Source organism: Pantherophis guttatus, chromosome 4, assembly GCF_059756535.1.
Source record: "Pantherophis guttatus breed Tessera chromosome 4, ASM5975653v1, whole genome shotgun sequence".
Taxonomy (NCBI): domain Eukaryota; kingdom Metazoa; phylum Chordata; class Lepidosauria; order Squamata; family Colubridae; genus Pantherophis; species Pantherophis guttatus.
Genome location: NC_142066.1, coordinates 79,082,056 through 79,095,885, shown reverse-complemented (window position 1 = coordinate 79,095,885; position 13,830 = coordinate 79,082,056). Strand labels below are relative to the sequence as shown.

The window sequence follows — 13,830 nt, the reverse complement described above, 5'->3', positions numbered from 1 at the left end:
AATTGAAATAATTGGTCAAACATTGAGGTCTGTGCAACAGAAAGCTTGAATGTTTTACTTCCTTCTGGCAGCTCCTCGAGAAGACTTGAATTGCTATCAAGTCTGGCTTCTGAAAGCACTCAAGCCCCAATAAATAAAAAGAGAAGGTGTACCAGTCCAAAACAAAAAGAGGAGGAAAGGGACATACAACAGGACTTAATAGTACAAGTCCAAATTAACCACCCAGTAGGACAACTAGACAAGGAGAAGGAAAGCTGGAGTACCCGCCCACCTGAAGAAATGTCAATCTTAAGCAAAAGCAGAGGCACACTGGCAAGCAAGATAAAGAGGAGCAATAAAAAGTTTTGTAACTCACAAGGACAAATATCGAACCTCACAATAACTGTGTTTATGTGGGAAGCATAGTTAATATTGATCAAGCTCCAACGTCAAGTTGACATCCGGCGTTCTTATCACCCAGCCAAGCAACTAAGCCAGTTGCCCCTGGGAATCCCATATAAATGCTGACCTGGAACGTGGCTGGCTAGAAAGGGATGGCTGATATTGGACTAATTAACTTTCTCTCTAGATTTGATGTAATAGCCATTCAGGAAGGCTGTTTAACTGAAGTGGAAGAACCAGTACAACTGCCAGGCTTTTAGGAATGGGCTTCCCCAGCCCAAAAAACAAAAAACAAAGTGAAGCCCTCTCTCTGCTTGCTTGGCCACACATGTGCTGGACTGCGCAAAAGACTTGAATGCGCTGCGAGGCTGATGAAATGCAGGTTTATTACAGCTACAAGCTGGCTGCAAGATAAACAGAGTTCTAAGGATCAAAGTTGGCTCTGAGAGCTTCTGCCTCTCAGTGCCTGGTTTTAAAGCAAATCCATGCCCACAGCTACTCAAGCCTTGTTTTGCCAATTATCACAGCTGTTTGGAGGAAGCATGCGCTCGGCCGAGACTCCCATTCTCTCCTTCCGCATTCGCGTCATCTACATGGTGCTTCCATTCTCTGTTGTCAATCCCTTCAGCTGCTTAACACCCAGTGCTACCATCACTGCCTGCATTATGATCCTACCCCACCTGGGTGATCCGCCAGACCTCCCACCCCCATCCCAGTCACATCAGGTTTGTGTTTCCACCGCCTGAATCCTCATTAGTTGAGATTCGTGTGTTGAGCAGTGAATGTAGTGGATGTAGCTCGACAGGCGGCCCCCTCTACCAGGAGTCCATCTGTAAGATAGAAAAGGTAGATATTAATGGCTTCCAGTCACTCACAGTGTTCCACCAGGCTTTTGTGGATGTCTTTTTTTTAACTTTTTTAAATTTATTTTTCAACATAAATCATAAAACAATATCTTTTTAGAGCAAAGGTTTGATCTGGTATAAAATAAGTATAAATTTCAAATTTCATCAGTTAGCATCTTAAAGGGAAAAAAAAGAAAAAAAGAACAAATCTAAACCCACTTTTTATCATTCAATCTAACATCTTATTCTAACATTTAATATTTTATTATGTAATCACCCTAAATCTTAAACTTCAAATCTAAACAGCTCTTTATAATATTCATTTATCATTTTAACAATCAGTATTTCATATATTTTCCTTACTTCAAAGACTCAAATAAAGTCAATGTTTCTTTTAACTCACATCTAATAATCAACATAAAGTATTTTATTCCTCTCCTAAGAACATTGCAAAATCAGTAACTGTTCTTCAAGTATATCTCCTTCACTCCTCCTAGGTTTATTTTTAGCTGGATTGCAGCTTAATTAGCTGGTTTCCAGGGGTGCTTTCCTCCATTCCTAATCTTATTTGTTGGCTGGATCACAGTTTAGTTTTAACTGCTTTCCAACATTTTGGCTGGATAACAGCTTTTCAGCTGTTTTCCAGGGATGCTGCCCTCCACTCCTAACCTATATTTCACTGGTTTGCAGCTGGTTTACAGTTTAGCTTTAACTGCTCCCCAGTATTATCTCCTCCTCTCCTCCTAAGTTTATTTTTAGCTGGTTCACAGCATAATTTGCTGTTTTCCAGGGATGCTTTCCTCCACTCTTTACCTTATATTTAGCTAGTACACAGTTTAGCTTTAACTGGTCCCCAGCATTGTCTCCTCCACTCCTCCTAAATTTATTTTTGGCTGGTTCACAGCTTAATTAGTTGTCTTCCAGGAATGCTTTCTTCCACTCCTTACCCTATATTTGACTGGTTCGCAGTTTGGCTCTCACTGCTCTCCAGCATTGCCTCCTCCGCTCCTCCTAGGTTTATTTTTGGCTGGTTCACAGCCTAATCAGCTGTTCTCCAGAAATGCTTTTCTCCACTCCTAACCTTATATTTGACTAATTCACAATTTATCTTTAATCATCTGATCCCCAAAATCATACTTCTTTGCCAATTTAAACTAATAATGCATTTTAGTATATATCTTCTCTCCTACCCTCTCCTGAATTATTAATTTTCTTTAAATTTCTCCCATTTCTTATTTGTTTCTTGTTTTTCTATGTAAAACAACATTTTAAACCATTTTAAAAACCCATTTACCATAGTTATAAAATCTATAAACAAGTCTTATTAATATTCAAAAATTCATTCCCATTCTCTTATTTACTGTAGAAAAACAACATTTTAAACCACTTTCAAATCCATTTTCTGTAATCATTGGAACGCTTATTAATATATTTTTTTTAAGAAATTCTTTCAAAATATCCACATTTTTTGTAGTTTTTCTATAATGACATTTCTCACTTTGAAATAGTCATAAAGTCTATAAACAATTCTTGGTAATATTCAAAGCTTCATTCACGTTTTCTTATTTTCTATAAAAAACAATATTTTAAATCATTTTAGAGAAACAATTTTCTGTAGTAGTTGAATCTATCAACAATTCTTATTAATAGTCAAAAATTCATTCATAATCTTCATATTTCTTGTAGTTTTTCTATAATCACATTTTCCCCACCTTGAAAATCACTTCTCTTGATAATAGTAATGAAAGGTAAAAGTAGGAAAGAGAAAGGGAGAAGAAAAAAGGAATAAAAGTATAGCAGAAAAAATCAAAAAGAAAGATTCAAAAAGAGAAAGGAAAAAAAGGAAACAAAAAGAGAGGAATATAATAATAATATAAGAAGAAGATATTAAAAAAAGGAAAGAAAAAGTATAAAAGTATAAAAGAGAGAGAAAGAAGCAGGAGGAGTGCTCCTCCTTACATTATTTAGACATCAATTACATAGAAAGTATTTACATCCATTTTAATCAAACTGTAGTACTTTTCTCATCTTGCTACCCAGTATATTCCGGTTTTCTTTCTCCAATCTGTCCAAACTTTCTTTCTTTCTTTTCTTTTCAGTTCCAATATCAAGTTATAAAGACTAAAGGATTTAGTTCTTTTGTATTCCATATATGGTATCATCATGTCTTCTTGTGGGGCTCCACCCTTCCCTTATGTTAGAACACCATTAATCAGCAATTTTAATTGTTCCAATTAATTTCTTCTTTTCAACTGTCCATAAGTAATCCAAAGACAGTTTAAGTACATCTAAAATCAAGCCTCCTTAATTTTTCCTCAAAATAATCCAATTCTGGAAGCAAGAGACAAAGTTTCTTCTTTAAACAGCAAACTTTCCACAGTTGCAATTTGCATTTTCATTCTTTCAGCCATTTTAACTTCCTCTGCTTGTTATTCTCTTAGCTTAAAAAAAACATTCTGCTTGTTTCCTCTTCTCCTTCTTCCAAGCTAATCCATTCTCATTAAAGACCAAGAAAATATCAAATTTTAAATCCATCCAAAGGGACGTTAAATTCCAAAAGCAGCTTTTGTGGATGTCTTTGATAGACCCGCCGTATCAGCCTTTCAGCATTAATATTATCTGCCCTTATCCATGATGCATCGTACTAAGTACTGAACCTTATCCCTGTATTGTCAAGAATCAAGGATTCTGTCTATCTCATATTGGTCACCATACACCGGTCCAGGTGATTCTACAGGTGGATGGATACTTTTCACAGGTTTTAGTAAACTGCTGTGAAATACGGGATGGATTTTCCCTAGTAGGGAGGGCAGTTTTAGAGCTACTGTAACAGGGTTAATCACTTTGCTAATAGTAAAAGGCCCGATATACTTTGGTCCCAACTTCTTACTGGGTATTTTCAGTTTATATATTTTGTAGTCAGGTACACCTGATCTCCCACTTGGAATGGCATAAAATCAGTTCTCTTTTTATCTGCCTGTCGTTTGTATTCCTCTGCTGCAGTACTTAGCGATTGCTTGACTTGTGGCCATATCTCTCTAATCTTATCGGCCCACCCGGTTGGGTCAACTCCTGATCCGTTTCCTGCTGCTGGCATCTCCACTTCTGAGATAGCCGGGAAGTCTTGACCTGTCACTATATGAAAAGGGGTAAATCCAGTACTGTGATGCACTGCATTATTATAAGCTACTTCAGCAAAAGATATTAAGCTAGACCAATCGGTTTGCTGATAGGATACGTAGCATCTTAGATAACTCTCTATCATCGCATTAGCTCTTTCCGCTGCACCATTAGTACTGGGGTGAAATGCTGACCTCAGTCCTTGTGATGATCCTACCAGCTGTAAGAAGTTCTGCCAGAATTGTGCAATAAATTGCACCCCCCTGTCAGAGATTATTCACCGGGGCACCCCGTGAAACTGGTAAACATATTGAATAAATAATTTTGCTAACCGGCGGGCTGAGAGAAGACCGTTACAGGGTATAAAATGCACCTGTTTGGAGAACAGGTCTATTACAGTCCAAATGACTGTATTGCCATTGCTTTCTGGGAGGTCTACAATGAAATCCATGGCAATTTTGTCCCATTGACGTTTAGGTTTGGTCACTGGTTGTAACAAGCCCAAAGGTTTCCCTGGCCTTGGTTTATTTATAGCACATGTCTGGCATCTTTGAACATACTTCTCAATATCTGCTCTCATCTTCGACCACCAAAATTGGCGCCGGGCAAGATGTAGCATTTTTAGGAAGTCAAAATGACCAGCGGTTTTTTGCATCATGACATTGCTTCAGCACAGAAGACCTGAGGTTCGTGGGGATATATAATTTGTCTCCTTTCCAGGCAAGACCAATGCGTCGGGTGACCAGCATGGTGTTGTTTGTTAGCCACTTATCGCTCATCAACTCTTTACATAGAGAACTAAGCCAAGGAGTTATGGATTTGTTGCCCTGTACTTGTCCTGCTATTTGCTCTGGAGGTATCATAGCCTGTATCACTTCCTCTTGTTTACTGTTATATTGGGGCATGCGAGAAAGGGCATCTCCTACAAAGTTTTTCCCAGCTGGTACGTATTTAAGGGCGAACTTAAATTGATGGAAATATTGTGCCCACCGCACCTGCTTGGGGGACAATCTTCATGGGGTTTGGAGGGCCACTAGATTTTTATGATCGGTCCAGACTTGAAATGGTTTTTCAGCCCCTTCCAATAAATGTCGCCAGGTGAGAAGGGCCCATTGTATTGTGAAAGCCTCCTTTTCCCATATCGCCCACTTTCTCTCTGTTGGGATGAATTTTCGTGATGTGTATGCGCAGGGCTAGAGCCTACTCTGCTCACCTTGTTGTAACAAAACCGCTGTCAGGTTTCGATGTCATCTCAAAACCAGGTCAAAACTGTGACCTGGACAGGTGATACAGTGGTTGTTAGAATGTCAAAAGGCTTTTGAGATTTTTAAGTCACTCTTTTCTAAGGAACCTATTCTGAAACATCCTAAACTAGCCCAGCCATACATAGTACAGGTAGATGCGAGTGGTGTAGCTGTCAGGGCGGTTGTCAGCACTAGAGTAAATGCAGGTTGAAGTGCTGACAACCGCCCTGACAGCTACATCACTCGCATCTACCTGTACTATGTATGGCTGGGCTAGTGTAGGATGTTTTAGAATAGGTTCCTTAGAAAAGAGTGACTTTAACGTCTCAAAAGCCTTTTGACATTCTAACGACCACTGTATCACCTGTCCAGGTCATGGTTTTGACTTAACAGGTTTAGTATGTAGTAAATCTGTAAATGGTAATGCTACCTGGGTGAATAAGGGTATGAAATGTCTATAGAAGTTGTCAAACCCTAGAAAACTCTGCAATTGTTTTCGTGTTTTGGGGACTTGCCATTCCAACACGGCTCGAATTTTTGCAGGATCCATTTCTACTCGTTTCCTGGATATCCTGTACCCTAAATAATCTAATTCAGTGCAGTGGAACTCACATTTGGACATTTTAATAAACAATTTGGCATTTAAAAGCTTCTGTAATACCTGATAGACTAATTTGATGTGTTCTTCCATTGTCTTTGTATATATGAAAGTGTCATCCAGGTATACAAGTACACCCTGGTACAGATATTCATGCAGGACCTCATTTATCAACTGCATGAATACTGCCGGGGCCCCTTGCAACCCGAATGGCATTACACGAAACTGATAACTACTCAGTGGACAGTTAAATGTGGTTTTCTACTCATCCCCTGGCCAGATATGTACTCAGTAATAGGCCTCCCATAGGTCAAGTTTTGTAAAAATCTGTCCATTAGCCAGTGTAGCAAGTAAAACTTTCATCAATGGCAGGGAGTATAAATGCTCCACACAAACAGCATTGAGGTCACAAAAGTCCACACACAAGTGTAGACTACCATCCTTCTTTTCCCTAAACAGGACTGGCACGGCCATGCAGGATCTACTGGGCTGGATGAAACCGTGAGCTAGATTTTTGTCGATATATCGTCTTAATTCATCCAGCTCCTTTGGGGTCATAGAGTACATATGGGGCTTTGGCAGTTTAGCTCCAGGGATCAATTCTATTGTGCAATCAATCGACCTATGAGGGGGTAATATCTCACACTCTTCTTCGCTAAACACCTCTGCCAAATCCCCGTAGATATCCGGAAAAACCCCAGCCATAAGGTTTACAATGCATCTTATGCCTTTTTTCTCAGGGTTTTTATGTTAGTTAGGGGGTTCAGGGCCCATGGCTATTCTGATTTTACAGAACCCTCCTTCTTACCATATAGTGAGTTCCCATTTTTCTAACCATGCCAAATCTAAAATGATGGGTTCGATCATTTTATCAACCACTATAACTCTAAATTCTTCCTGATGTCCTTCTATCTCCAATTGTACAGGCTCCGTAACATGGGTGGCAGGAACCTCCCCCCCCCCCAGAATGGAACCATCCATTTGTTCAAAGTTAATGGCCTGTTTCAGCTTCACCATGCAAATCCCCATTGTTTCAACCACTGCCCACCGTATTAAGCATCTAGTGCAGCCGGAATCAATCAAAGCACCCTGCTCCAGACCAAGGGATGTACATAGGTTCTGAATAGTCATTGGTATGATGAAAGGCTGAATAGATTTGCTCACCATCGGGTCATTGGGAATCTTGTTGTCCTCACTGTCACCGGATGGTGCAGTTAGCCGTGCGAATCTGGAGGTGGCCTGCTAGGTGTGTCAACTTGGCTGGATAACAATTTCTGCGAGGCTATTTTAGAACAATCTGGGGTCAGTCTCCGCCTTTCCCCGGTCTTGGGTCCCATCATTGCAGGGCCTGGGACCACTCTTGGTGGTGGTAGGGGACATTAACAGCTCAATGGCCTTCCTGGTTACAATGAAAATACCTAAACGGAGGCCTGCCAGGTCTGCTGGTTGTAACAGTTCCGGTTGGTTGTATGCGCCAGGTAGGAAGAGGTCTGTCACCATCTTGTCGACTCAACCCAACTTCACCCCATCCTCAAAACTCCCTCACTCTGACATCCAACTCCACTGCAGCCCAGAACCAGTCAGTCAACCGGGAAGGTAAACCACTATATGCCTGTCTGATGTCACGGTCTAATCCCATTTGAAACTGGTGGATGAGGAGACATTCAGGCCACATTTTCAGCCTACCTGTCATTTTTCAGAATTCCTTGACGTTTTCCCTAGCAGGATGACCCCTCTGTCTAAGACCCACAAGTTCCCCCTCAGCTACTTGCGCCCGAGAGTCATCCTCGAATCTTACTTGTAGAGCTTCCAGAAATAGCCCCACATCAGCCAACTCCATCGCATGGTCACTATGTAAGTCTGCTACCCAATCAGCAGCTTCTCCTGTTAGTACCATTGTGATAGCTACGACCATAGCCCATTGAGATGGGTAACATTGTCTGTATACATCTAAACAGCTAATGATTTGACTCAAAAACAGGGCCACACGGTCAGAGCTGCCATCAAAAGAAGCCTGGATAGGGGGTGGGCCCCATGGCACCTGCTGAGTCCAGGGCCCTGGCTGCCAAAAGGGCATTTGATCTCCTGCACTGGGTCCCAAGGCCCTGCTTGTCGAAGCGTAAATCAGCGTCATTCCCCCCCTGGGGAAACTGTAATTAATTAGAGGTGAATGGATCTTGTTTTCCATGGTGCATACTCTCAAAGAAAGAAAACCTGAATGTATTCTAAGAAACATTTTATTATAAAAGTAAAAAAAAACAACTAGCTAACTACATCTTACCTGCAGTGTTATCTCACAGACGGACAAAGGAAGTTAGAAAAGAAAGAAAGAATGTAGACAGGCGCAGTAGTCCAATGTCTCACAAGACCAGTCTTATCTCTATTACTACAGATAAGGTTTTCTGGCCAGGTACTGTAAATCTTAGGATGGAAGCACAGCTGGCAAACACTTAACACAGTGACAACCCCTTCTTTGTCAGTTGAGCGGACATCAGGTACTGCCATCAAGTAAGGCACATCTTATTACACAGATACTCATGCTGAGCTGCTGGAAGTGGTTTGTTGAGCATGTCAGCAATCTGATCATGTGTAGGCACATACTGCAATTTTACAAAACCTTGTTTCACTAATTGTTTTATATTTTTGTAACGGATGTCAATGTGTCTGGACCTAGAATCCGTGAAACATGATTCAGAAATATAAACCACAGATTCATTGTCTTCCATAACAATGATCGGTCGGATCGGGTGTGTCCAGATATCTGTGACTAAAGCATCAAACCATGTTAGAGAATTACATGCATCTGAAACACAAGCATATTCAGCTTCAGTAGATGAACAAGAAACAAAATTCTGTTTTCACACATGCTAGTAAACAGGACATCCATTTAAGAACATCATATAATCTGAAGTACTTTTACGTGATTTCTTATCACTCGCCCAATCAGAATCTGCATAACAACATAATTCTGCATGATCAGTGTGTGTCGGTTCTAACAATAACCTCATATGTTTAGTGTGCTTTAGGTATTTCAATAATTTCTTAACACATGTCCAATGAAACTGTTTTGCCTTACCTACATGTCGAGACAAGAGATTAACACTAAGTGCAATGTCGGGTCTAGTCCAACTACTAATATACAACAGTGACCCAATAACTGAATGATAAAGTGTTTGATCCTTGAACTCAGGACTTGGTTCATGTGTCAAGTTGTGAAAATCTGTTTGCATGGGTATGCGTACAGTATTAGCATCTTTCATATTGCTATGATGCAAAATTTGTTCAATTTTATCTTGTGAAAGACTAAACCCCTTCTGTGTTTTGTCAATCTGAACACCTAAATAAGTGCTAACATGACGTAAAGATTTCAATGTGAAATACCTCTGCAAAGCTTTAGCAAAATTCTCACTCATCCTAAGAACACGGAAACTGGCATGCCCCAATCTTCTATGCCACTTATGGATACACCTGTAATGCAAAGGTTTACCAGTTAATGAATTTTCAACATTTTTATGAGGAACCTCAGGCTTTCTCTGAGCAACCTGTTTTCTAATTTTCTTTTTGTTGGCTTTAGGAGCCTTTGGAGTAGCAACAGGATCTCTCACTGGAACATTTGTCTCTCAGCCTGTGCTCTCTTCTTTTGGAGTTTGTATACTTGCCTGTGCTTGCAGATTAGACTTTGGCTTTATGTAATAAACACCATCAAATAACATGGTTTCAGCAACAATATCTCCATTTTTAACTATATAACTTGATTTTTCGAAGTGGTGGACCTGGAACTTTAATACTCTAGACAAGTGACTCTGACTAAGCAAACTACTAGGGGCCCGCAACTTGGGCATCCTCCTGGATGCACAGCTGTCTTTAGAAGAGCATATGACGGCCGTGGCCAGGGGGGCCTTCTATCAGGTTCGCCTGATATGCCAGTTGTGCCCCTTTCTAGATCGGGACACCTTACACACGGTCACTCAAGCACTTGTCACTTCTCGTCTGGACTATTGTAACGGTCCCTACATGGGGCTCCCCTTGGGGTGCACCCAGAGGCTCCAACTGGTGCAGAATGCGGCCGCACGGGGGATTATGGGAGCGATGGGGGGCTCCCATGTGACTCTTCTCCTGCACGAGCTGCATTGACTTCCGGTGGACTTCTGGGTGCGCTTCAAGGTGTTGGTGATCACCTTTAAAGCGCTCCATGGCTTAGGGCCAGGGTACTTACAGGACTGCCTTCTGCCACCAATTGCCTCCCACAGGCCAGTTCGCTCCCACAGAGAGGGCCTCCTCAGGGTGCTGTCAGCCAGACAATGTTGGCTGGTGACCCCCAGGGGGAGAGCCTTCTCTGTGATGGCGCCTATCCTCTGGAACAATCTACCCCCAGAGATACGAGTGATCCCAGACCTCTGGGCTTTTCGTCGGGCCCTTAAAACCTATTTCTTTCAGTTAGCCGGGCTGGACTGATTTTATATTGGTTTTTAAAATTGATACTGATTTTAATTGAAATGTTTTAAATTATGGGCCAAACTTTATTTAATTATTTTAAAACTATTTTAACTTTTGCGTACAAATGTTTTATTTTTGGCTGTTCACCGCCCTGAGTCCGAAAGGAGAAGGGCAGGATAGAAATTTAAATAATAAAATAATAAATAAATACTCTAGACAAGTGACTCTGACTAAGCAAACTACTATTTGCTGTTGGTATATAATAAACATCAGGAATAAATTCATCGAGCTCTTCAACATAAATAGTTCCTACGACCTGACAAAGATGATTGGAAAAAGAATAAAGTTCACATAGTTAGTTAGTTAGTTAGTTAGTTAGTTAGTTATTTTCAATTTATATACCGCCCTTCTCCCTGAGGACTCAGGGCGGTGCACAGCCACAATTAAAAACATGAAATACAAATATTAAAAACAATTAAAATCTATATAAATTTGGCCCAAAAATTTAAAAAACCACAAACCAATTAAACATTTAAAAATTCTTAAAAATTTTAAAAATTTCTTCCTAAGCCAGCCCGGCTTGCTGGAAAAAGTGGGTTTTAAGGGCACGGCGGAAGGCACTGAGGTCTTGGATTCTCCTTATCTCTGGGGGCAACTGATTCCAGAGGGTAGGTGCCCCCATAGAGAAGGCTCTCCCCCTGGGGGTCACCAGCCTACATTGTTTGGCTGATGGCACCCTGAGGAGGCCCTCTCTGTGGGAGTGCACGGGTCTCTGGGAGGTCGTCGGTAGCAGCAGGCGGTCTTGAAGATAGCTAGGCTCTATGCCATGGAGCGCTTTAAAGATGATAACCAACACCTTGAAGCGCACCCGGAAGACCACCGGGAGCCAGTGCAGCTCGCGCAGGAGCGGTGTTACATGGGAGCGCCATGCTGCTCCCATCACTACCCGCGCTGCTGCGTTCTGGACCAGCTGGAGCCTCCGGGTGCCCCTCAAGGGGAGCCCCATGTAGAGAGCATTGCAGTAGTCAAGGTGAGAGGTGACGAGGGCGTGAGTGACTGTGCACAGGGAATCCCGAACAAGAAAGGGCTGCAACTGGCAAATCAGGCGAACTTGATAAAAAGGTCCCCCTGGTTACAGCTGTCAGATGTTTCTCCAAGGACAGCTGCATATCCAGGAGGACTCTGTGGGGGCCAAGGACTTGCCCCCAATAGTCAGTGATGGAGTCAACTGACTATATCGGGATGCCGGGAGCCACAGCCACTCAGTCTTGGAAGGGTTGAGCTTGAGCCTGTTCCTCCCCATCCCGATCCGCACAGCCTCCTGGCACTGAGACATCACTTCAAGGGCATCGTTGGGGTGGCCTGGGGTGGAGATGTACAGCTGGGTGTCATCAGCGTACTGATGGTATCTCACCCCGAAGCCACGGATGATCTTGCCCAGCGGCTTCACATAAATGTTGAACAGAAGGGGTGAGAGGACCGATCCCTGCGGCACTCCATAGACGAGAGGCCTCGAGGTCGACCTCTGCTCCCCTGCCAACACAAACTGTGACCGGTCGGAGAGAAAGGAGGAGAACCACCGCAATACAGTGCCTCCCACCCCCAACTCTTCCAGCCGGTGCAGCATGATACCATGGTCGATGGTATCAAAAGCCGCTGAGAGGTCTAACAGGACCAGAACAGAGGAGCAACCCCTGTCCCAAGCCCTCCAGAGATCATCAACCAACGCGACCAATGCCGTTTCCGTGCTGTGCCCAGACCTGAAACCCGACTGGAACGGATCTAGATAAGATGTTTCCTCCAGGAATTGTGGAAACTGTCGTGCGACCACTCTCTCAACAACCTTCGCCATAAAGCGAAGGTTGGAGACAGGACGATAGTTGGCCAATATTGCCGGATCCAGAGATGGCTTCTTGAGGAGAGGCCTCACCACCGCCTCTTACAAGGCAGCGGGGAAGTAACCCTCACTCAACGAAGCATTGATAACACCCTGGAGCCAGCCTCGTGTAACCTCCCGGGAAGCCAGTACCTACCAGTAGGGACACGGGTCCAGTAAACATGTGGCCGTACTAAGTCTCCCCAAAATCCTGTCCACATCATCGGGAGTCACAGCATCAAACTCCTCCCAGATAACATTCTCAAGACTATTCCTCGTCACCCTGCCCTGATCTACCCAGTCAGAGTCCAAATCCCCCCGGATCTGAGCGATTTTGTCATACAGGTATTGTCCGAAATCCTCTGCCCTGCCTTCCAGGGGATCCTCCCGCACTCCCGGATGGAGCAGGGAGTGGGTCACCCTAAACAGGCGGCCGGACGATTCCCTGATGATGCAATAGAGGCGGAAAAGTAATTAAACTTTGCCATCTTTATCGCCACTAGGTAGGCCTTAATATGCGACCTGACCAGTGTTCGATCAGATTCAGCGAGACTGGCCCTCCAACCACTCTCCAGGCGTCTTTTCCGGCGCTTTATTTCCCTCAGCTCCTCAGTAAACCAAGGAGCTGCGTGGGATCGGCACCAGGTCAGAGGCCGCAAAGGCACGACTCGGTCCAAGGCCCCACCAGCCGCCTGATCCCAGGCGGCTACCAGGTCCTCAACCGAGTCATGTGCTAGATCCTCAGGAAATGGCCCAAGCTCCATCTGGAACCTATCAGGATCCATCAGGCGCCTGGGGCGGACCCATCTTATTGGCTCCGCCTCCCTGCGGCGGGGTGTAGCGGTTCAAAAGTCCAGGCGAAGGAGCGAGTGATCTGACCATGACAAGGGTTCCATGTCTATATCCCCTATAATAAGATCACTCAACCACTGGCCAGAGACAAAAATCAAGTCCAGAGTGTGTCCCCCCCTGTGGGTGGGGCCATGAACTAGCTTGGTCAGGTCCATGGCCGTCATGGAAGCCATGAACTCCCGAGCCATCTCAGACGTTTCACCGATGGACGGCAAGTTGAAATCACCCATGACCATAAGCCTGGGTGTATCAACTGCCACCATGGCTATCATGTCGAGGAGCTTGGGCAGGGCCATTGCTGTGCGGCAGGGAGCCAGGTATGCAAGCAACAAGCCCATCTGAACCCCATGACCCCATCTCACAAAGAGGGATTCACATCTGGAAATCTGTGGCACAGTGGTCTCCCTTGGACCAAGACCTTCGTTAATAATAACCGCCACCCCCCCGCCCCTCCCCTGGGCCCTCGGCTGATGAAAT

At 43.6% G+C, this 13,830-nt stretch overlaps 1 protein-coding gene and 1 long non-coding RNA gene across 9 annotated transcripts in view; one reads left to right on the top strand and one right to left on the bottom strand.

The window, feature by feature from the left end:
• Positions 1–13,830, top strand: part of NME8 (NME/NM23 family member 8) — a 318,092-nt gene that overhangs the window by 199,780 nt on the left and 104,482 nt on the right. The window lies entirely within an intron of this gene.
• LOC148114187 (uncharacterized) lies at positions 750–9,662 on the bottom strand. The gene is made up of 2 exons (XR_015733909.1): positions 9,570–9,662; positions 750–1,211 (listed from the first exon to the last, which is right to left on the bottom strand). It is a non-coding gene; the product is annotated as an uncharacterized LOC148114187 (long non-coding RNA).